Here is a 23,184-nt window from a genome sequence, read left to right as displayed (position 1 = left end):
GTGGTTCTCGGCTGCTATTGGTGCTCTTTGGAGTGATTGATATGCTCCTTAGGCATAATATAGTGTATCTTTTTTTTCCCCTGGAGTATTGCATCAGGTTACAGACCAGAGCTTCACCACCTAGATATATATTTTTCAAAAGTGGACCACTAATAGGCTGAGCTCCAGAGGCTTGGTCTTACTGCAGCCATCATTTTCTTTTTCCAATCTTCCCCTTTTCTGTCATAAACTTCTCTGCCATGGCGCCCATTTAACTTTAAGCAACTAGTCACTTAACACAGACTTTTTGCTAGGAATACAATACGTACCATCCACAGACTTTATATGAGGTTGCCAGACAAGTCTCTGATCGCTTACAAGGGCTCTACTGGTAAAGACATTTCTGCCATATCCATAAGACATGCCATAAAAGTTTAATCAGTAAGAGTAATATCTCTCTCCTGGGTCCCTCACCACTGAATTCCGATAAATTTAAGAAGAGTCTTTTTAGAATGACTAAAACAGCCTGTTGTTTCCGCATTTACTATGGACAATGGAGGTGGAAACAGCAGTAGCCTCCATAAATGTATTTCACTGGAATAGCACTTTAAATCTTAAAGGCATATTCCAGGATTTTATCATTGATGGTCTATTTTTAGGATAGGCCATCAATATCTGATTGGTGGAGGTCCGACACTTCCCACTTCCCCCTCCAGTCAGAAGTTTCAGAATAGCTATGGCGCTGGAATTTGGTGCCTACACTACGCATATTACACTGGTTACTGCACTGCAGTTACAATTTCAGTAGCAAACCATAATAATACACTCACCCATTTCTCGGAAGCACTAGTCCAGTTATTATTATTATTATTATTTTATGCACTTATATAGCGCTACTATATTCTGAGGCGCTTTACAGACATTATCATCCAACTGTCCCCAATGGGGCTCACAATCTAAGGTCCCTATCAGTAAGTCTTTGGAGTGTGGGAGGAAACCGGAGAACCTGGAGGAAACCCACACAAACACGAGAACATACAAACTCCATGCAGATGTTGCCCTTGGTCGGATTCAAACCTAGGACCCCAGTGCTGCAAGGCACCAGTGCTAACCACTGAGCTACCATGCTGCCCCAGTTCTCTTGCCTCTACAAACAGCAGCAGTAATGTTCGGTATATGGTATATGTGTGGTCTACAGATGAGGTCAGTGATTGTCTGCAGCAGTCACGTGCCATATCCCAGCACGACACATTATGACTTTCACAGTAATGTGCAGTTATATGGAACATCACCTCTGCAACCAGGCACAGTGCCGTGCCTGAATTTGGCATGTGTCCGCCATAGAACGCACATATACCATATACTGGCACATCACCACTGCTGTTTGAAAACAAACGGCTACAGGAGTACCAACAGGTGAGTTTATCATGGTTAAAAAAATTTTTATTTTAAGCAAGGAGTTGTAGGAGTTTTCTGAGATAACCCCTTTAAGTAGAGTCTGAAACATTAAAGTAATAACAAGAATAATCATATAGTAATTAAAAAATAACAAAAAAAAGTCTTCCTAGTTCAACTATCTCTTATAGTATTGTAAGAAGGTAGCTGGAATCATCATGGATGGAAGGTATGTGTCACCGAGGTTCCTGGCCTTGGTGAAGTAAGAGCCGGTATTTTATGTGTCAGCAGCAGCTATTGGTATTTGACACCTAAAGATTTAGCATGGCTGTTATAGCTGATCTGGGACGGCTCTTACTGGGAGTAGTCAAAGTGCTGGGTGGGTGACTACTCCCCATGTTCCAGGACGGGTTTTGCGAGGCTGAAAACTAGCCAGCACTGCCAGGTGTGGTGAATTTACCTCCCTCTGACAGTGGAGCTCAGGAGTCTGTGTGCTGTGAACTGAGGGCTGTGCTGGGATTTGAGGTTTGAGCCGGGCTGGAGGACTCAGGCCCCTCTAAAAGCGAACAGGCCACCTATGGACTTGATGAGGCTGAACTGCTAACAGGGTGTAAATTAACACCCAGGAGAAAAAAGACTTTTATTGTTTATGGACTTTCTATCAAGCCTTGCCCTGTGAATGTGCGGAGGTCTGTCAGGCTGGCTGCACATGTCTGACTTCTCTGTTTGTTTTGATTTGGGTTTCATTGTTAGTGAGGCTATTTATCCCTCCTACCCCCAGTGGCCTGTGCAGATTATAGTTCTTTCCTGGGAGCTCTTGATTTTTGGTGGATCGTCTGCTCCAGCTCTGCTCAAGATAAGTCCTCTCCTTTATTTCCCTTTGTGATTTTTATCTAGGCCTCTAGGGAGACGCTTGCTTCCTCCTGGTTTGAAGAAGCAGGTTGCCTCTTCCCTTTTCCCTGCTGCTTAGGGTTTGCCCAGGGTGTTTAGGTTTAGGCATGAGGGCATGTGCATATTCACCATTAGGGTATGAGCATGGGCACAGCAGTTTAGGGAAAGCTTTTAGGGATCGCAAGGAGGTGACCCTTTTCTCCCTAGCTTTTGGGTCTAGTCGTTTGTTCTGTTTGTTTTCCCATGTTTGGTTATTTCCCCGCTTACCTACTTATCGTGACACTTTCCTTGTGTGTGAACAAACACCAAGCCACCTGCGTTTTGTGATACACCTTATCTGCATTTTGTTATACACCAATGTGTGAATAAACACTGCTTTTTGATTCAAGAACTGTGTACTTTGCCTCTATACTGCATCTGCTAGTCCTAACTATCAGAGAGAAACCCCACAGTATATAAAAAGTTCAATAACGCATATCAGTATTAAACAGTCATAACATTCTTTCGACACTTACTTCATAATAATTACCCATAGTGTCACAGAAAGGGAAAAAAATGTTAAAAGAAACAACAGAATACAAATCCAAGGGGTAAAACTACTTTGCAGTCTCGTTAAAGGTATAATTTAAAAAGAATCTGGCTCTTCAAAATTTCCAGTGAGCTAATCTAGGAACTGAAAAACGCAACTAGATATAGAGAAAGCCCAGGATTGAGGTTCCTAATAATTCCAAACCAAGAATTCCACAAACCATAAAGACAGGGTAACGGATCCTGGTTCTTCAGGCCCACCAACCCATTGCGTTCTATATATAAGTATTCTCAGTACTGAGACGCAAAGTAAAAAGGAAAGTGATCAAAAGTGTAACAGGAGTCGCCACCAACAAATATGTTCTTCTGGTGAAGAGTCCTGGAATAACATCTAACCAAGTGACCATCTGATCAACTGAGAACTATAGTTAAAGAAACACTTAAATGCAAAATGAAGGGTTATGTTGAGTGACGCTCTTAGAATTTATTACACATCTTCTACTAATAATAATCTTCATGTACAGGGTATAAGTAATCTGACTTCCTAGAAAAGAAAAAAAAAAAAAAGACTTTCCGAATTGTTTGGAAATATTTACCGAGGCCACAAAATAACAGCTTATAATTCTACAAGCCTGTTCCAGTTTCAAAATTATTCACAATTATACTGGAGGAGCTCTTGAGTCTCCATCACTTTGGTGAAATATTGGCAATGCAGTTTTGGCTCATAAGAACCTAATGGAAAAGAAGAATACAAGGAAACTTTTATTATCAATGCGAAAACTGAGGGAATCGGGATACGAAGAGACCTGATCAAGAGGTGACATCATAAACTATCAACAACGTCATCACAGTGGAAGTGTTTTGATCCAGACTCCAGAGGACAACCTTTTTGTCTACTGTAAAGCCATCATCATATAGAAATGTACTTTTTTTTAGTTGTTTTTACATTTGGGTTAGGGTTAATAAATCTGTGTAATAAAGATGTATTGCTTTAGATGTACAGTATAGGCTTTGTCCCTTGGCCTAACATGCAGATGTATGGTGGAATCAGAAGAGATGGCTGTTAGGTGAACAAACGTTCAACCGACAGATATCTCATATAATGACCTACTCACCATGGGGGCGACACTCCATCTCTTCCATACATAAAACCAAGACAGCTGCCACTAACCACAAAAGAAGTAAATAGAAAAATGTCACCTACCACAGAGTGTAGAACGCCTACTGAGAATTATAACCTGAGAAACCATGTATTAAAGTAAGAATAAAAGTCAAAATATCACCGATACTGAAGAAATAGGCAGAAAGGGTTTTTGGAGTGGAGCCCCACATGTATCACCACCTAACAGTGGCTTCCTCAGGGGTCATAGGGGGAGTCCATTGCATTGGACTTCTTCTGGATAAGGTAGCATCGACCTGAGCAAAGTTGATCTTCTTGAAGTATCGAATAAGTAGGATTTTGGACTGCAATAAAATGCTCTACGGTTGACTACTAGTACACAGAATAGGGGCTGTCTCATCAAGACGTCATCCAGTGGGGTGAAAGCAGGGTTGCCAACCATCCAGAAATTCCTGGACAGTCCGTAAACAGCTTTTTCCTTCAGGCAGTTGCCTTGCTTAATGCAGAACCACGCTAAAGCTGCTATGACTTGAAAGCGTTACAGCATAGAACTAAAAACGAACACTAATCCCTGTTATTGCCACTAAAACTTGCATACTGTCCTTGTCCTGCACTATCCATACAGTCTGTCCTTGTACTGTTTTGTTTGCGTCTGTCAAGCAATTGTCAAGTCAAATTCCTTGTAAGTGTAAAATTATTTGGCCAAATAAATTGATTCTGATTGTAAAAATTGGTGACTTTTTTCCTGTGTCCATGAAAAAAAATAGATGTGTCTGTTGATTTTTTCGAGGCAGTTGTATTTGACTAGGTTATTTTGATGTTAATTTTCATCATTTTACAGCTCAAAGTAAATGCTGGAGTCCTTATCAGTATATTGAGCTGTAGTGTAGACGTGTATTACTTATAATTTTCATAATTCATTATGGTTTTCCAATTTGTCCGTAAAAAAAATGTTGGCTATCCGTAATTTGGGGATAATTTGCCCAGAAAAAAGAAAAATTCTGGTTTGTAACCCTGGGTGAAAGTGGGAGACCCCACTCTATTAGGCAGAATGGAGATCCCCTAACAGAGCTGATTGTATTTTGGCGGACCGAGCTCGCCAAGTATTATACATAGCACTGTATTTCCCATGCAGCAGCTAGGATCTCCCCACAGGTATCATGTGAGAAAATAGTTTGGGCTATTTTGGCACAGTATGGCTTGGTTTACATCATGGTTATGGCCATGTTTAATGCCAGGATGTATACATTAAACAGATCCCTTTGAAAGATGTCACAAAGGATCATCCATCACTCACAGGGCACCACTGTTAAACAGCATATATGGCTATGCTATTCCATAGCTTTCTTTCGGCCATATACATCAGCCAGACAGAGGCCAAAAAGACACTCTTTTGCTCTCCATTGGGCCAATCTAATCCTATTGTTATAGATGACAAGAGCTTTCAGTGGCAGTTTTGGCCACTATACAAACCACACAATAGCATGGAGCCCCAGGGATAAGGGACGGGGGGCCTGTTGACCTCGGCAGCTGGGTCCCTCAGGCAGCGGCAGCTATTTCAACTGTATCAGCGTCCTCAAGACATGAATACAATGGTGGTGGCATTATACTGTATAATGGTACCTGTAGTGGGCATTATACTGTGAGAGGGCACATGTAGGGGGCTTTATACTGTATAATAGGCACATGTAGGGGGCATTATACTGTATGAGGGGCAGATGTAGGGGGCATTATACTGTATGAGGGGCAGATGTAGGGGGCATTATACTGTATGAGGGGCAGATGTAGGGGGCATTATACTGTAAGAGGGCACATGTAGGGGGCATTATACTGTAAAAGTGCACATGTAGGGGCATTATACTGTATATGGGCACCTGTAGGGGGTATTATACTGTATGAGGGAAGATTTAGGGGGCATTATACTGTAAGAGGGCAGATGTAGGGGCATTATACTGTATGAGGGGCACATGTAGTCGGCATTATACTGTATGAGGGGCATATGTAGGGGACATTATACTGTATGAGGGGCACATGTAGGGGGCATTATACCGTAAGAGGGGCAAGTGTAGGGGGCATTATACTGTAAAAGGGGCACATGTAGGGGCATTATACTGTACGAGGGGCACATGTAGAGGGGATTATACTGTATGAGGGCACATGTAGGGGGCATTATACTGTATGAGGGGCACATGTAGGGGGCATTATATTGTATGAGGGCACATGTAGGGGGGTATTATACTGTTTGAGGGCACATGTAGAGGGGGTACTGTATGAGGGGCAGATGTAGGGGGCATTATACTGTTTGAGGGGCACATGTAGGGGGCATTATACTGTAAGAGGGCAGATGTATGGGGCATTATACTGTGTAAGGGGCACATCAGAGGGCATTATAATATATGAGGGGCACATAAAGGGCATTTATTATACTGTGTTGGAGGCAGATAAGGAAGCATTTTACTGTGTGGGGGCACATAGGGAGTCACCATCTTAGCAGAGTGATGGGGCACAGCTTAGCGGTACTATGGGGTGTAGCTTGCCTGTGCTACAGGGTGGAGCATTTATAACTTTGCTTTGGGCCACAGAATCTACCTCTGCCTGATCTACACGCTAAAAGTCCATTGCAAACAGCAGTTCTGTTGTCTGATGTCAGAAGAAGACACACAAGTTTTAGATTATTACTTGTCAGAGCTTTGTTTCCACCAAGATAAGTGGCACAATATGTGTCAAGTAACTGCTTATCCTTCTCTATCATCTATATAAAGTCTACGGCCAGTTTGATGGCAAGTGTGCACAATCTATTGGCCTCATGCAACAGTGTTATATATTCTAAGAGGACACAATACCGGATCATGTGCAGCGAAGCGGACCTGGTACCCAGGGTCCCTGTTGGTAATTGTGGCGGTACCCAGGTGCAGGAATGGCTGAGTGGTATAGGGTGGCCTAAAAATGTCCCTTTAAGTGTACTTGTGTCACGATGCTCCTACCTGGATACGCTGGGCCCCAGGCCTTGGCTCCAAAGCAGACAATAGGGGGTAGTAATGGAGAGATGAAAGACATAACTTGTGAGTCCAGACCTTGTGATGAAGTTGAATAGCAGATTTACTTTGCATAAACATTCTCCAAAACTGTTTACAGACTTTATCTTGTCTCCAGCAAGCTTTGGCATTAAACTCTGGCAGGCTAACTCAACTTTGCTACATCTGTTGCACTCCGACTCTGCTGTACAGACAGGCTGACTGAAAAACTCAGCTTCTGCTGTATGCTGCAATTTCTTCTCTGTAGTCTGACTCTAGATGATGCCAAAGAACTCTCTTCCTGGCTCTTGAGTCTCCTAGCTGTGGCCTCCACATCCAGCAGAGCTGAAGGTGCTCTGGCTGGCTTAGCTTTGATTGGTCTGGTCACGTCCAGCAGAGACGTGCCCAGCTGCACACCCTTTCCCTAGCTGGGGGTAAGCTAGACTGCTCCTAGAAACTAGTCCCCACCCTTACTGCAGGAAGTGGGACTCTCCCACTCCTCCACAGAGGGGGGTCAGAATGGAATAGAAAGCTCCATTCTGTATAACTATAGCTCTGCCGTGTTTGCTGCCACCTGCTCGTGAACCAGGCACATTACACGTGAACATAAACAGTTGCATAACAAAATAGCAAATGCACAATGTTTGGACCTGAAATAAATACACATGATGACATGAGGTTAACCAATAAAGACAGTAGTGAGGTGCAAAGGTGGTAATGCCACTCTGGGCCGTTACATATGCATATCATATCAGCTTATTGCACAGTGTCATACTGCTATGCAGTGCTCCACTGCAAAGGGTTAATTTGTTGCTGTATTTTATGCACTGTGTGTTCCAAAGACTGTATATGGAGGGAGTGGGAGGTTCCTAGTACTGTTTCTAGGCAAGGGCTGGCACCACCAAGTACATTACCATAACGCTGTGTCCTGGCCCTTTCGTGGGACCCCTGCCTTGCACCTTGAAACTCCTCTCCATCAAGGGCACCCCACCTAAGACAAGAGAGGAGCCCCAATTCCAAGAAGTGCCCCGAATGGAAGAAATGATGCATCCTTCCCATCACTGCACAGCCCCATAGTGAGGACCACCACCACTGTGAATTACTACTACCTCCATCATTCCTACCCCACTCTTATTCGCCCCGCTTTCCCTTGCATCTAGAGACACAGGTCTGGTAAGCTTCTCCAAGAACATGACGTGAGATCGTTCCTCATCCTTATTTCATATTTTCCTCCATTTTTCCTCTCCCCTGTTTGTTGTGGCTGGATCACAAAAGCTTTATAATTGCACCAATTCCCCTGAAATTGGTAGTTTCTAAAATTAATGACCGATTTCACAAAGCATTAACGATGGCAGGCCACAGTTCATTAACTACTTGTAACAACCGGCTTCTAGGGCTTGTTGCTTAATTCGACACTCGCCTTGAGTATATGTAATTTCTGAGGGAAAAACAACCGCGGTATATAACTTATAACAACTCTGTACGGCTTTATGTAAGAGGCATAAAAGCTGATCTAGCACGGAAATCACCAGCTCATGTTTATTGCTCGGAAAGGATGTCAGCTATAGAATGTGTATTAGGCCTAAGTTAACTCCCGAACTGCTAAAATAATATCAAGACATTAAGATCCAATATGAAATATCTTGAAAATAAACAAATTTTATACCTACCGTAACTATTGTCTTCAGAGATGAGCGAAGTTCTCAAAAATTCAACTTGGAATTTCACAAAGAAATTTGCTTTGTGACTAATTACTTTGTCACAAAGCGCATTTCTTTGTGAGTAGCGGCGCAATGATGGGGAAAAGCGATGGTGCCGCCCACGTCAATGAACCACTCAGATGCCGCGTTCATGTCATATTTATGGCATATCAACCGAAATATGCCATAGATGTCTAATAGGTGTGGGTTCCACCTATCAGAGAATAGGCACCCGTCTCGCTGTCCCCGTGAATGGAGAGGTGGTAGCATGTGTGCAGCTCTCTCCATTTACTTCTATGGAAATTCCAAAAATAACTGAGCATGCTAATTTTTGGAACTCCCATAGGCAGGAATTGAGAGAGCTGAAGATCGCTACTCATAGGGCCCATGAGTAACACATTTATGGCATGTACTGTGGATTTGCATAAAAGTTTTTTTTTGAGAGTAGAATACTGTGATGACCTATTCTCAGCTTAGGTCATCAGTATCTGATTGGTAGGGGTCTAACACCCTGCACCCCCACCGATCAGCTGTTTGAAGAGGCTGCAGTACTTGGCTGTACAGCGTCGTTTTTTGTATAGTGGTTGTACTTGGTATTGTAGCGTAGGCACATTCACTTGAATGAAGCTGAGATGCACATAGCCCAAGTGACCGATGAATGTGACGTCACTAATAGTGTTGCGCGCGAATATTCAAATCGCTAATTTTAATCGCGAATATCGCCACTTTGAGAATTCGCAAAGATTTAGAATATGGTGCTATATATTCGTATTCGCAATCAAGAAAATAATGGCGAATTCTCAAATTTGCTAATTTAGGACGAATATTCGCCCAAATATTTACGAAATATTGCAAATTTGAATATTGCCCCTGCCGCTCATCACTAGTCACTAATCTAGAAAGAGGCTGCAGCAGCTCTTCCTACTTTTCAAAAAGCTGGTAGTCAGACCCTAACTCATTAGATATTGATGACCTATCCTGAGAATAAGGCATCAATATTTTACTCCCAGAAAACCCCTTTAAGTGTTCAGATGGAACCACACAAAGAATAGTAAAGTCATGGTGATCCAGGGCAGTAAAGGGGATAAAGTCCCTGGTGGACTAGGGCAGTGAAGCTGTTATTTGATGTATGATGTATGTTGTAAACATTTGGATCCTTTCCCCTGCTTGCTTATGAGTTCCAACCCATCTGGACAATTTATTTTGGTGTGACACATGAGGACATGAGGACACATTACTGCATCAAGTGGCTCCTTCTCTGGAGAACTTGTCTTAGATGGTCACCCATTCTTTTGATTTCTCGCGGTCTATATGTTGGAAAGACCTTATCTGAAAAGCAACCTAGAAAGCCATCTATGAGTCAAGGACCAAATGATGCACCAGATTCTCCAATAAGATTTCCAGATGATGAGTCACGAGGCAATCAAGGTGGCAGATGCTGTTAAAAATGGTGGCTCGTTGTGTGCCCCAATTAATATCTCTGCATGGAAAGTCATTAAATGATCTCCCCCTGTCTAATAAATGTATTGTTTCCTTCAGAATGACATCAATTACTTTACGTGTGCGGCATCTCTCCGGCACTAAATGCTTGGGAAACACTTGTAATATAATTATTATATGAGCCACCTTCAGAGAGATGCAGCCGCAGTCACCGTAGCCATGTTATTTTCAGTAATGCGATCATGTCCAAATAGCTCGCACAGAGCGTAGGCAATGATAAATGGATTAACGGACAGTTATTGACCCAAGAGATTTCCCCCTGGACCGGTACAAATTGGTGTTCCGTTTATCTGTTTCAATGTCCAGATGCAGTAATTTAAAGAGAAAATGGATGCGGAATCTGCTTATTTTTTTTACCTCTCATCAGCAAGAATAGCATCCAAAAAGTCTGGGCGAAGAGTACGGAGTAGTCTGTATTGGGGCCATGTTGCTACATTTTTGCACCTTTATGTTTCATTGTATCAATATAGTATTTGCATGAACCTAAATTGTGCACGAGATATGTAGCATGCCTGCATGTGCTTGTAACGGGAAGTCAGTATATCAGACCAGGGACGTAGTTTTAGGGATGCCGATTTAGTGGATATGAAGGAGCTCCTTTGTGGCCTCAGAGAAGATGTTACTCATCCATCCAGTGTCCGTTCAGTCTCTTCTACATCTCCGGTGCACACCAGTTTCTGGCCCGGCTCTGCTGCATTGCAGCACTGGGTTGCCAAGGTAGGCTACACCTAAAAATTATGTCATGTGGGCAGTTAAAGCCAATACACGGTTTACAGACTTTGCCTCATTATAGGTTTGCTTTGAGTCTCTCTCTAAGTCTAGCTGATGGCCTCATTATTGTTAGTGATCCTTGTGGTATGGCCCTATGGTGCAGCTGACCACATGGAGCCAAGCAACGTCTATCTGTGGCAGCCAATGGTTGCATAATTTTGCCAAGGGTCGGCTCGGCATTACTTGGCCAAATGTATCCAGCTGCACCATCGTGCTGTACCCTTGAACTTTGACCCAACTTGCTTAGGACCATCCCATTCTCTTTACCCCTAGTTCTTCTGGTCCTGCTGTTGTCACGGACATGCCCGCGGCAGGTGGCAGGAGATCGGTGAGACTGGCAACACGTGGTTTAATCTGACATGTTTTCCGTTTGGATCAAATGACGTCTGTGTTGTTTCTGGTGCTTGCCACACCTTCTTTGTCCAGGTGTGGCTATTAGAGTAATTTAAACATCTCTGTTTATAGTTGCTTCTCCCACAATGCTGTGCGGTTTGTAGCTTCTGTTTGGACCTTTAGATAGATTGTGGTTGGATCTCGGCTGAGTTCCTGGTGCTTCCATTGCTCCTTTGAAGTTAAGTCTTTCCTTTCCCTTTTGTATTTTGTTTGGGTTCTGTGTGTTGCATTTCGCTATTGTTTGTATTAGGCCTGAAGGAGACTCCTGTTCGTCCTTCTTTTTGGAGGAACAGGGAGTCTCGTCCCTGCCATTAGTACCAGGGTCCTATAGCTTGATAGGACTCTAGGTATTCCTGCGTATGAACTCACCTAACTTTGGGGTTTGTTCATACTGGTAGTCAGTCAGGATTTTGGTTAGGGTTTTCACTAGGAGGTGTCCATTTTCCTTCCCTAGTTCTCAGGCCTGATTCCCTGTTCACCCCTTCCCTCCTATGCTTGGTGTGGTGTTTCCCTCCCACACCAAAGCGTGACAGTTGTCTGTTACCGGACTACATTTGCTACTGCTACATAGCCCCTGCCAATCCAAGACTACTCTAGGTAAGAATGACCGAGGGATTCAGTACAGGAAAGTCCAACCCTCCTTGCCAGGGCCGTGGGTGAAGAACACATAATACCTTAGAACCTATGCTGCAGTTTAGCCTGAAAAAATCAGTTTGTGGCTGTGAGGATCCATCTTCGCACCCTGTGGCATAACAAAAGACCAGTAATTTTGCTGCAAGATATTTCCCCTGTTGCTGAAATGTAGTATTTTATGGCTACCATACAGGTGGTTCAGGGTCTAATCAGAGTGGAAGCCACTCTTACGGAGTGGCTCTTTGCTTTGGCTCTATAGGTCCCAGGTTATGGTGTGCATATGTCCTAAAAAGTCATATGGACGAGGGCTCTTTTCATGGGACAACCCTTTTAATTTTATAATGGCCCCCATGAAGGTGTAGAGACAGTATCCTGATGAATATGACCTACACTAAGTGCTCATTTAACTACTTACGGTAAGCAGGGCGCAGGCTCCGTGTATTGATAATATTGCGTTGCTTGACTATAAAGCAATGATGCACTGAACGTTTGGAACACAGCTACTTTGTCTTCACACCTCGGCTGTAATTGCTAACACTCACAGTCAAATGAAATATCTGTGTGACAGACTGCTGTTCTTGCTCTGTGTACCGAGAGACATCAACCACTTGGCTGCTTTAGAAGTCCTAAAGAGCCTCTCTCAGGCTGTTCTGAGCTACTACAAGGGTGGCTTTTAATGAAAGCATAAATAAGTGTATGCATCGCAGGATCCTGCTTAATCCTTAAGGTACAAGGCTTCGCATTGATTAGTGCTGGGACTCTTTGACCTTACATGCTGTCCAAATACAGCTCAGTAAGTTGAGAAGCAAATCGCTTAATAAGTGAGTGGCAGAGGAGAGAGGCACAGAGAAAATGCCTAAGCAGGTGTGTGAACGAAGCCTTGAATATTTTCATTCAAACAGGATTTCCAGGAGTAAAATTTTGATGACCTGTCCTTAGGTTTGGTCATCAATATTTGATCGGTGGTGGTCCAACTCCCTGCAGCCCTGCCGATCAGCTGTTTGAAGAGGCCGCAGCTCTCCAGTGAGCACTGCAACCTCCTCCTCGGTTAGTGAGGTCATGTCCATCAGTCACATGTCCTATGTACAGTTTAGTCCCATTCAAGTGAATGGGCCTGAGCTGCAATATCAAAGACAGCCACTATACAATTCTCACACTTTGTTTTGTATGCTGTGAGGAGGTTGCAGCCCTAAATGGAGCACTGCAGCCTCTTCGAACATCTGATTGGCAGGGGATGCTAAGAGGTGGACCTCCACTGATCAGACATTGATAACCTATTGGACACTCACTGATCAGGCTTGTCCTTATTTAAGGATAGGTAATCTATATTGTACTCCAGGAAAACTAGGGCCATCACAAGGCGTTCCCCAAGATATTACAAACAAGTATCAGCCATTCTTCAACAGCTACACAATTATCACTGAACACGATTCTGATGTTACTCATTAGTTTGTGACCCAAAGCAGACATTCCATGATGTGATTGTCACCCTCTAGTGTGGGAGGGAAACCCCACACCGAACATAGGAGGGAAAGGGGAAAGGAAATAAGGCCTGAAAACTAGGGAAGGAAGATGGACACCTCCTAGTGAAAACCCTAATCAAAGTCCTGACTGACTACTAGTATGAACAGACCCCAGAGGTAGGTGAGTTCATACACAGGAATACCTAAAGTCCTATCTAACCCTAAAGGACCCTGGTACTAATAACAGGAATCAGACATCCTGTTCCTCCAAAAGGAAGAAAGAACGGGAGTCTCCCTAAGGCCTAATACAAAACAACAAGGAAATGCAACACACAGAAAAGCCAAAATACAAAGGAAAAAATAACAAATAACTTCCAAGAAGCTATGGCAGCACCAGGAACCCAGCTGAGATCCACACACCAGCTATCCACAGGTCCAACAGAAGCTATAAACTGCACAGCATTGTGGGAGAAACAACTATAAATAGGGAAAGTTAAATGACCACAATAGCAACACCTGGAGATTAAGGGTGTGGCCAGTACCAGAAACAACACAGACGCCTATTGATCCACAAGTTAAACGTGTCAAATCAAACCACATGTTGCCAGTCTCAAAGATCTCCTGCCACCCACTGTCGCGTGGACGTCCGTATGTCTTGGTACGTCCGTGACAGTGATATGACAACAGGCATCAGATATTGTCTTAATCCACACATCAATGACTTGCAATAGTTTCTCCAAATGAAGTTCTGGTGCAGAGCAAGACGGATCCGTCCTGAGACACAAGGTAAGTCAATGGGGACGGATCAGTTTTCTCTGACACAATATAAAAGGGATCCGTCTCCCATTGACTTTCAATGGCGTTCATGACGGATCCGTCTTGGCTATTTTAAAGATAATACAACCGAAAAAGTTCATAACGGATGCAGATGGTTGTAGTATCATGACGGATCCAGCAAAAACCCTGCTGGGAAAGTAGTCTTATCCTTTTATTCTTCCGGGAGATAAGCCACCACAAGAAATGTCTGGCAGCAGCTTTCTCCACACTTCTTATAGAATACACATACACGTTCTGCTGAGCTAAATATGTATGTGTATGGGGAAGCCGGGAAGGATTCGGGACAGATAGTTGTCAACCTCGGCCAACAGCTATTGAATATGTATGGGCAACTTAAGGATCAAGTCTTGGCTCTGCTGTGCCTTCAATGGATTCATCAGTGATATACAGCCATGCACACCGACTAGTGTTATTTTTCATATCTACTATGCATCTTATCTTCTATCTAACCTTTCTCCTTCATTTTATTCCCTATTGCCCTGGTAACCTTTATTATCTTAATATACTTAACTAGTAGCAAGTAGTGAAACATACATAAGGCATGGTAGCAAAGAACTTAATGCCTTAGAGAAAAGAAGGTCCTTTAGATAAATTAGCATTGTAAAGTCCAAATGATCAATCCTAAGAAAATGGTCTACAGAAGTATAGATATTGGCTCATGTTCACGATAATACGTCATGACTAGAGATGCAAAGTAAGTAGGTATATAGGGCCCATAAGGACATCATCTTGTGAGGTAGCCCTACCAATGAAGATTATGCAAATACAGTGTCTTAAGGATACATCATAGTAAACATATCCAATAACTTCTCAATCATAAGTCAGATAAGTCCTTATTAGGTCCTTATTCTTCTCATCCACCATCACTCAAACGTTCCAGCATTTCCTACTAATTTATTAATGACAGGGATTAAAATCATTATTAGTCACGTGGTCTTAAAAAAATGCAAAATCTAATTTCATTAATCTCAAATGTACTAATGGCTCATCACAAAGCAAAAGGTCTCTAACTGGGATTGGACTGGCCCACCAGAGTACTAGAGGATACTCCAAATTACTGTTGACATGCACATATCCTGTATACACAGAGACTGGGCTCTCAGAGTCATTTCCTTTGGTGGACCCAAGGAACTTTGGTCCTATGCTGCCTCTAACAGTGGTGGTGTACCTTTCAGAGCAGGCCCTTGTTATTGTGCCCTGTCACCACCATTAAAGTTTCTCCGAGGACTTTATCATGGTCCCATTTACTTGGAAAAATCAGGAAATATATCTCTGTTATTCTAGACCTTTAAAACCTTGAGGTCTATATAAGCACTTCAGAGTACCTGCCTTCATATTGATCCTTGGCAAGGCAGGTCAGCACCAGGAGAAGGTAGAATTTTTATTAAACAAGGGCTCCACCACTTTATTTGTATATAACCGAGGCATAAAGTGCAACAGCTTGAGTTATGTTAAAGTCAACTGGCCACGCAGAAGAGTCATGGTGAAGCTATGGCACAGGTGTCAGAGGCGGCACTCAGAGACCTCCCTGTGGACACCTATGGCCTGGAAAAAGTCTAAGGCGAACCAATAGGCCTTAGACTTTTCCTGACATTCATCAGCGCAAAATTGAATGCAGGCAGGTTATTATAGGTAGATGATAAAGTACATGAAAGATATACTATGTATGTAATATTCAGGTTAAATTGCCGTGTTGCAGCTTTGCAATAAATAAGTGGGTTTTGGGTTACAGTTTTCGCACTCGGTCTCTAAAAGATTCGCCATCAGTGATGTAGGGTATATACCCAACATTACTTCTAATATAGCATTGTGGAGGTACAAAATTTACAGATACTGCCCTAATGCTGTTATGTTCTACTGCTTCTCTACCTTATAGCTAAGACTTACCTCACCTATAATTGTAAATGACCCTTGATCTCTGCTGAGTTTATGTAGAACCTGTATTAGCAATTTAGATTGAACAGAATTTTAATCACAAAAATGTCTTGAATACAATCAAAATAATTATTTTACTTAAAGGGGTTGTCTCACTTCAGTAAGTGGCATTTATCATGTAGAGATACGAGCAATTTAGGCTACTTTCACACTGGCGTTTTGGCTTTCCGTTTGTGAGATCCGTTCAGGGCTCTCACCAGCGGTCCAAAACGGATCAGTTTTGCCCTAATGCATTCTGAATGGAAAAGGATCCGCTCAGAATGCATCAGTTTGCCGCAGTTACGTCTCCATTCCGCTTTGGAGGTGGACACCAAATGCTGCTTGCAGCGTTTTGGTGTCCGTCTGACGAAACTGAGCCAAACGGATGTAAGTCAATGGGGATGGATCAGTTTTCACTGACACAATCTGGCACAATAGAAAACGGATCTGTCCCCCATTGACTTTTAATGGTGTTCAAGATGGATCCGTTTTGGCAGTGTTAAAGATAATACAAACTGATCCGTTCTGAACGGATGCATGCGGTTGTATTATCGGTGCGGATCCGTCTATGCAGATCCCTGACGGACCAAACGTGAGTGTGAAAGTAGCCTTACTAATATACTGTTATTATCCATTAGAGATGAGCGAATCAACTTTGGATGACAAATCCGAAGTCGATTCGCATAAAACTTTGTTCTAATACTGTACGGAGCAGGAGCTCCGTACAGTATTAGAATGTATTGGATCCGATGAGCCGAAGTTACTGCATCGCGAAGTCTCGCGAGATTTCGCACAATAACTTAATAAATTAAGTTGTACTGTAAAAAACTATTTCCCGAACTCGGGTCCAGTTCCAAGTGATACCTTGGAAAGGAGAAGTTTATTGGGGAAAACAATTGAAAGGAGGCTCTAGGATCCTATTGGTCCTGGATACAAGGTGAGATACAGCCTCTAGCATGGATACAAGATGAGATGTGGTTGAGAAAGGAGGAATACGGGTTCTGTATCGTATTCTGTGACACATTTGCCCACCAGATGTCGCAGCTGGGCCTGTAGATCCTGCACACTCATAGGCTGCCGAAACTGGTGTCCCAGCTAGTCCAACAAATACTCAATTGGCAATAAATCTGGTGATTGGGCAGGCCTACGAAGTGTTGTAATCTGGAGACATTCCTGGGAAACCCTTGCTGTGTGTGGGGGAGCATTATCCTGCAGAAAAATACCAGATGGAAGCCCTGCCATGAGAGGCAACACATGTGGCCGCAGCATGTCCTGCATATATCGCTGAGCTGTTAGTGTCCCTCGTATCACTACAAGGGGTGACTGACTGTCATATACGATGGCTCTACAGATCATCACACCAGCAGTTGGGGCAGTGTGTGGCTCTACAACAAAGGCAGGATTGAAGTGTTCACCACTAGGACTCCATTCTCGAACCCTACCATCCTCGGATGGCAAACAGAACCTGGGTTCGTCACTAATGATGATATGGCTCCAGTCCGTAGCAGTCCAGGCATCTTAGAAGAAGTTGGCAGAATGTCAATGGAAAGAGAAGTAATGGGCACCACTACACCAAATTTTCCTCTGCTAAGTACCTGGAAATGGTCCGGGCAGAGGGGCGTGTAATGCACATAACTGCATGCCGAATTTTGCATCAATCCAACATTTCTACCTGGTAGGGTACATAATTTAAAAGTTTAAACCACCTCTTAAAACCCCTATAAACCTAATTCTTTTAACCACGTATCCTTGCTTAAAACTCCATCAAGTCGTTTACTCCTCTACTCTACGTGGCTCTCATTATCATCGTAAGGGTTTGCTGTAACATTGATGTTTATATCATCTATGATTGGAATTACCCTTCAAAGGGTTTGTCCCAGAAAGGTTTTCTGGAGGATAAAGGATAAGTGTATGGTGGAGTTACAACTACCCAGGCTCCCTATGTTCGACCATTTAAGCTAGTGGTGGTCACGGGATGAGTATTTGTCATGGACAACACAATATTTGATGGAGCGGTTTGTTAAAACAAATCAGAACGTGAAAGTTGATCAAAAGCTATGTCCTTGACGTGGCTACAAGCTCAGTAATGTGTAGCGTGAAAACTGCCTCCTTGCCCCTCACAGCAAGGGAAATCAGAGTGTGCTCTGCAGTGTTGGAGATTCAACTATTCTGTTTTATGTGGAAGTTCACAGCAGACCCAGCGGAACAGCTTTCTCATTTCACTGCCGACCTCTTCTCTTCACTTTGACCTGTCTCTTTATTCCCCAGCCACCCTGCATTTATCTCTGCAAAAAAAGGGCAAGAGCCTGATATTTCTTGGTCCGCTTTGATGGGTTCCTCCTTCCAGAAACGTAATATACCAGGGGATGTGATGTACTGAAATTTGACAGTCATCTTGGTTGAATATTGCTTGGTAGAACATTTATATGAAAAGTTAAGGATTACGTTCGAACAGGGCTGGTTACGTTCTTTATTCATGGAAAATGTATGTCTATCTACGAGGCATGTTCTACTCTGGTGCAGTGTTTCGAGCTATCAGAGGAAACGTGTTCTTTTACTGAGGCATCAGTTTAATAATTTAACCACTTTTACCCATGCTTGAGACATATAGCAATACGGGTGTCCTTCCCACCAAGCTTCGAACCACAGGCTGTACTAGTCTATATTAAGAGTTAACCTATTGCCAATGCAGTTTTGAGGAAGCCATCTTGTGTCAAGATATAATATTCAGCTAAATGAATAAAATAGCAATACCTACAAGGACAAATAACAAAGTAAAGGTAAAATAGACTGTATAAAACTACACAGAAACCCAAGCAACCCCGTTAAAAGTAATTTATCAGGATCCAGGGGTGTCATAGAATACCTGGTAGGAACTCCCTGTGTCATCTGACGGCTACTCCTAAGGGCATGATCTAAGTGACCTCACTGATCTTCACCCTTAAACCCTATATAGGGATCTGGATTCTGCTCCAGGGGAACTGTAACGGTCAGCAGAGGAAGAGACCGTAGAGCAGGACTCAAGTACAGTGCAGCAGACAAGGAGGCTGAAGTAGAAACCGGCTTTATTAAAAGAGAACTCTAACTGCCGGAGAAGCAGATTTACAATATGAACAGCTTGAGAATTCACAATAAAGATAATGGAAATTTGCATAAAGAACACAAATGAATCACAAACACAAGTACAGACAATAGCAGGCTACTCTCTTCTAGGTAGTCCTATCTGTCCCCGCTACCCGGGGTGCACCTCTACGGTGCACTAAACTAAATCCTATTCCACTATGTCCTAGCTCAGGTTAGCATCAGTGCACTCACAGTTCGGTGTCCGGCACATGCAGGCAGATACAGTCTGGGTCCCGATCTGGTTGCTTGCTTGCTTCAGCGTGGCTCAGCTCTGGCCTCTCTTTGTAGTCTCTGTAACTCTGGTTAGAGATAATCAGCAGCTCTGGACGTGTAATCAGGCAGGGCCTGGAATTCACTCACAGTTCCTCTGGTAAGTGCCTCACACTACAGCAGACAGCACACAGATACTGTGTCACAGCAGGCAGGGAGAAATCGCTCTAATCTTCCCTGTGGATCTCCCTCTCAGTGCACAGCGTCCTTCTTCCTGTGTACCCAGCCACCTTCAGCCCAGGCTCTCTGCTCAGCCCGGGAAAAACACTTAACTCCTTGTCCTCTGGAAACAACTCCTCTCACTGTCCTACTCAGCCACAGTGGCCTCTGGTGGCTGGAGGGAAACATGACAGTCTGCTATATATATATGTGTTGGAAATGTTGCTGGACGATCAGGGCTGCCTCTTACAGAACCACTAGGCCGCTACCTCTTGAAGTAGTCTCACTAGTTAGGTGACAGCTGTCCCAGGCGGGTCAAGAAATACCAGTGCTTGGCACTGGGAGGACTGACAATTTCACAGTAAGTGGATAATCCATGGTCGGGTCTATTTATCAGTCCAAGGTTGGGGCAGGCAGTGTATCGGGACCATCAGAGGACAGTGCAGTGAAGTGAGACGCCATTCCCTCTCTCTGCAATGCCAGTAATGGTGGCGAATGTAGGATTTATAAGGAAAACCATAAGTTAGGGGAGAAGGAATCAAGATAGCTGGCAACCTACAAATTACACATCTAATAAAACAGGTATACACTAGAATCTCTATCTTATACTTTAAAGGGAGTCTGTCACCACATTTGAGCATATTAGACTGATCAAATAGCGTTATATGTGCCACCGAGAACTTAAAAACGGTACCTTTGTTGTATCTAATGGAGTTTTCTTTCAGCCAAAAATGAACTTTTAAGATTCTGTAAATGCGCCCTCTCAAGTGCCCAGGGCAGCGTCTCAATCGTCCGAGCCCCAGGCAGCACCTCCTCAACGGCTCATAACCCCACCCTCCGTGTGCCTCTGCCCGCCCGTTTACTCTCCTCCTCTCTCCTTTTCCACTGCGGCTGCGCGGTCAAATTCGTAGCGGGCGCAGTGGAAAAGGAGAGAGGAGGAGAGTAAACGGGCGGGCAGAGGCACACGGAGGGTGGGGTTATGAGCCGTTAAGAAGGTGCTGCCTGGGGCTCGGACGATTGAGACGCCGCCCTGGGCACTTGAGAGGGCGCATTTACAGAATCTTAAAAGTTCATTTTTGGCTGAAAGAAAACTCCATTAGATACAACAAAGGTACAGTTTTTTAAGTTCTCGGTGGCACATATAACGCTATTTGATCAGTCTAATATGCTCAAATGTGGTGACAGACTCCCTTTAATAATGGCCTATTCCCAACTATATAATGTACTACACAGACCAAAAAAATCCTGGAGCTTCTTTAAATAGGCTGGCCGTAGGCTGAGAAGATTAGGAGACGCACATGCTTGCACAATTCACTGCAAAAAACGCACCAAAATGATACGCAACTGACAATACTAGCTAAATCCTCAGGCCGATGTTAAAAGCTGAGAACTTTGCCATCATCTTCCAGTCAGGAACATATCGGAGCCCCTTATGCACCACGTCACGGTGTCTCATCAAGCATGGGGTCCTACCGCTAACCTGCCCGTGGTGTGTGAACAGGGTCTGAACAGTGCAATTAACTCACAGCCAGACTCTCACATGCCTCCATAGTGGTATCGCAAATGCATTGTGAGGTAAAATAAAGCTGTGAGCTGCACCCACAACAGACCATGTGACACAGAAGCTACCAGGTGCAAAAGAATGTTACCACCAAAATAAAGTGGCACATTCTATACACATAAGGACAAAAACTCACTGAAAAAAGTGGCCTAAACGGGTGAAAATGCTCCAAACCCAGACACTGTAGCGTGTCTATAACCGGGGGAGCAATTGCTCCGCATGCGGTCCGCAGATAACGGCAATCCCCAGCAAAAAATGGGTGGAGGATGCCGGGGCGGACCGCATGCACCACAAGAACATCTTCCACAAAATTATACAATGTGCAGATGAAAAAATATATACACAATTCACTGAAAAAAATGCACCAAAATGATACGCAACTGACAATACTAGCTAATTCCTCAGGCCGATGTTAAAAGCTGAGAACTTTGCCAATATCTTCCAGCTCATGCTTGTCCTTTAAGAGACAAAGGGATTGCCCACTCCCTACAGGCAGACAGAGACGCTGCAGGAAAAAGAACAAGGGTGGAGTGAATGGATCAATGCTACTCTAGCTCTGTGCCCACTAGGAAAGAGCAATGGGACACTAAAGGGCACGGACCATCAGATCACTGGACCCGTGGGAGAGAAGGGTGCGGGTGGTCAGGTGAACGTTCCGGGAGCAGGGAGATGCCAAATGAGCATGGACTGCCAGTGTCACAAGTGACAAACGAGGTCTCTTTGCCAGGGCAACAGGATTATAAATGGTACTTGGTAGGTGGACGTGCCAGTTACAGGTATTGCACTAGGGCCTGGGAACTTCAAGTTGCATCCCTACCAGGATCTATTACGACTCAATACACAACAGATTCATCATGGCTTCTATTATGAAAGCCAAGCAACTAATGTAAACAGCCACTATCAAAGTACTAATTGAACAATACCTGTCACGTTTATCATTTTGGTGGGTGACCTGTTATAATCTTCTGGGTTCATTTGCATGCACTTCACAGCCCCACAATATTATATGAGCAATATACAATTTGATCGCTTACCATAAAAAACATCAGAAAGGTTAAGCAGGTGTATGGCCAACATGGGACCTTTCTCAGAGTTACTGTATTTACTCACACCCCTATCTGTAGGAGTGGGTGTGCCCTCTTATATGTGCACACCCACTCCTACATTTCTCTGTTTAATATTGTCTTAAAGATTTTCTCATTTATAGGGATCTGTCTTAGTAAGGGATGGCGATTAGGTAAATCACAATCGCACAGATCTATTGTATGATAAATGTATTCCTAATTACAATTGGCAGATTAGATGGACTACTACGGTCTTGATCAACTATCAATAGTCTTGGTTTGTATGGATCTATGGGCAGATATCAAGTCTTGCAGACTCAACACAAAAAGCGACAAAGGAAATTTTAAAGGAATGCTAAATAATAGCTTCACGGATCTGTGCATGAAGAGGGTCAGCGATGACATATGTCACTGGGCTCAGCAGTCTTAAAAGTCCAAAAACTTTTTGTATCCAGCACTAAACAAGGCATCCAAGTTATAAAAGCACTTGTGGTGCAGGCATGGCACCAAAATAACACATAAACATCCAAGTCCTGGCCCATCTGGGCGCTAACTAAACAGTGGTTTCTACTTCACCTACAGTAGGTACAAATCCCATGTAGATCAGACTTTTCACAGGAAACAGGTCTACCAGCTGCAAGGCTCTGACCCAGACTGAGGCACTGAGGCCTCAATGTATTACCCAATAACCATCTCATTGACTACACCTGAGAACACCTTAGGCTAGGGGGAATTTTCAGACTGGAGTGAGGTGGAGTGTTAGGTCCCTCCACCAATTCTACCTATGGTACCATTCCAACAAAAATCCAGCCCATAAATGAGGTCTGAATAATTCGGTTACAGCAAACTATACTTTGCTGGAACCATAC

Source organism: Bufo gargarizans, chromosome 10 (genome assembly GCF_014858855.1).
Source record: "Bufo gargarizans isolate SCDJY-AF-19 chromosome 10, ASM1485885v1, whole genome shotgun sequence".
Taxonomy (NCBI): domain Eukaryota; kingdom Metazoa; phylum Chordata; class Amphibia; order Anura; family Bufonidae; genus Bufo; species Bufo gargarizans.
This window is presented reverse-complemented; position numbering follows the sequence as displayed.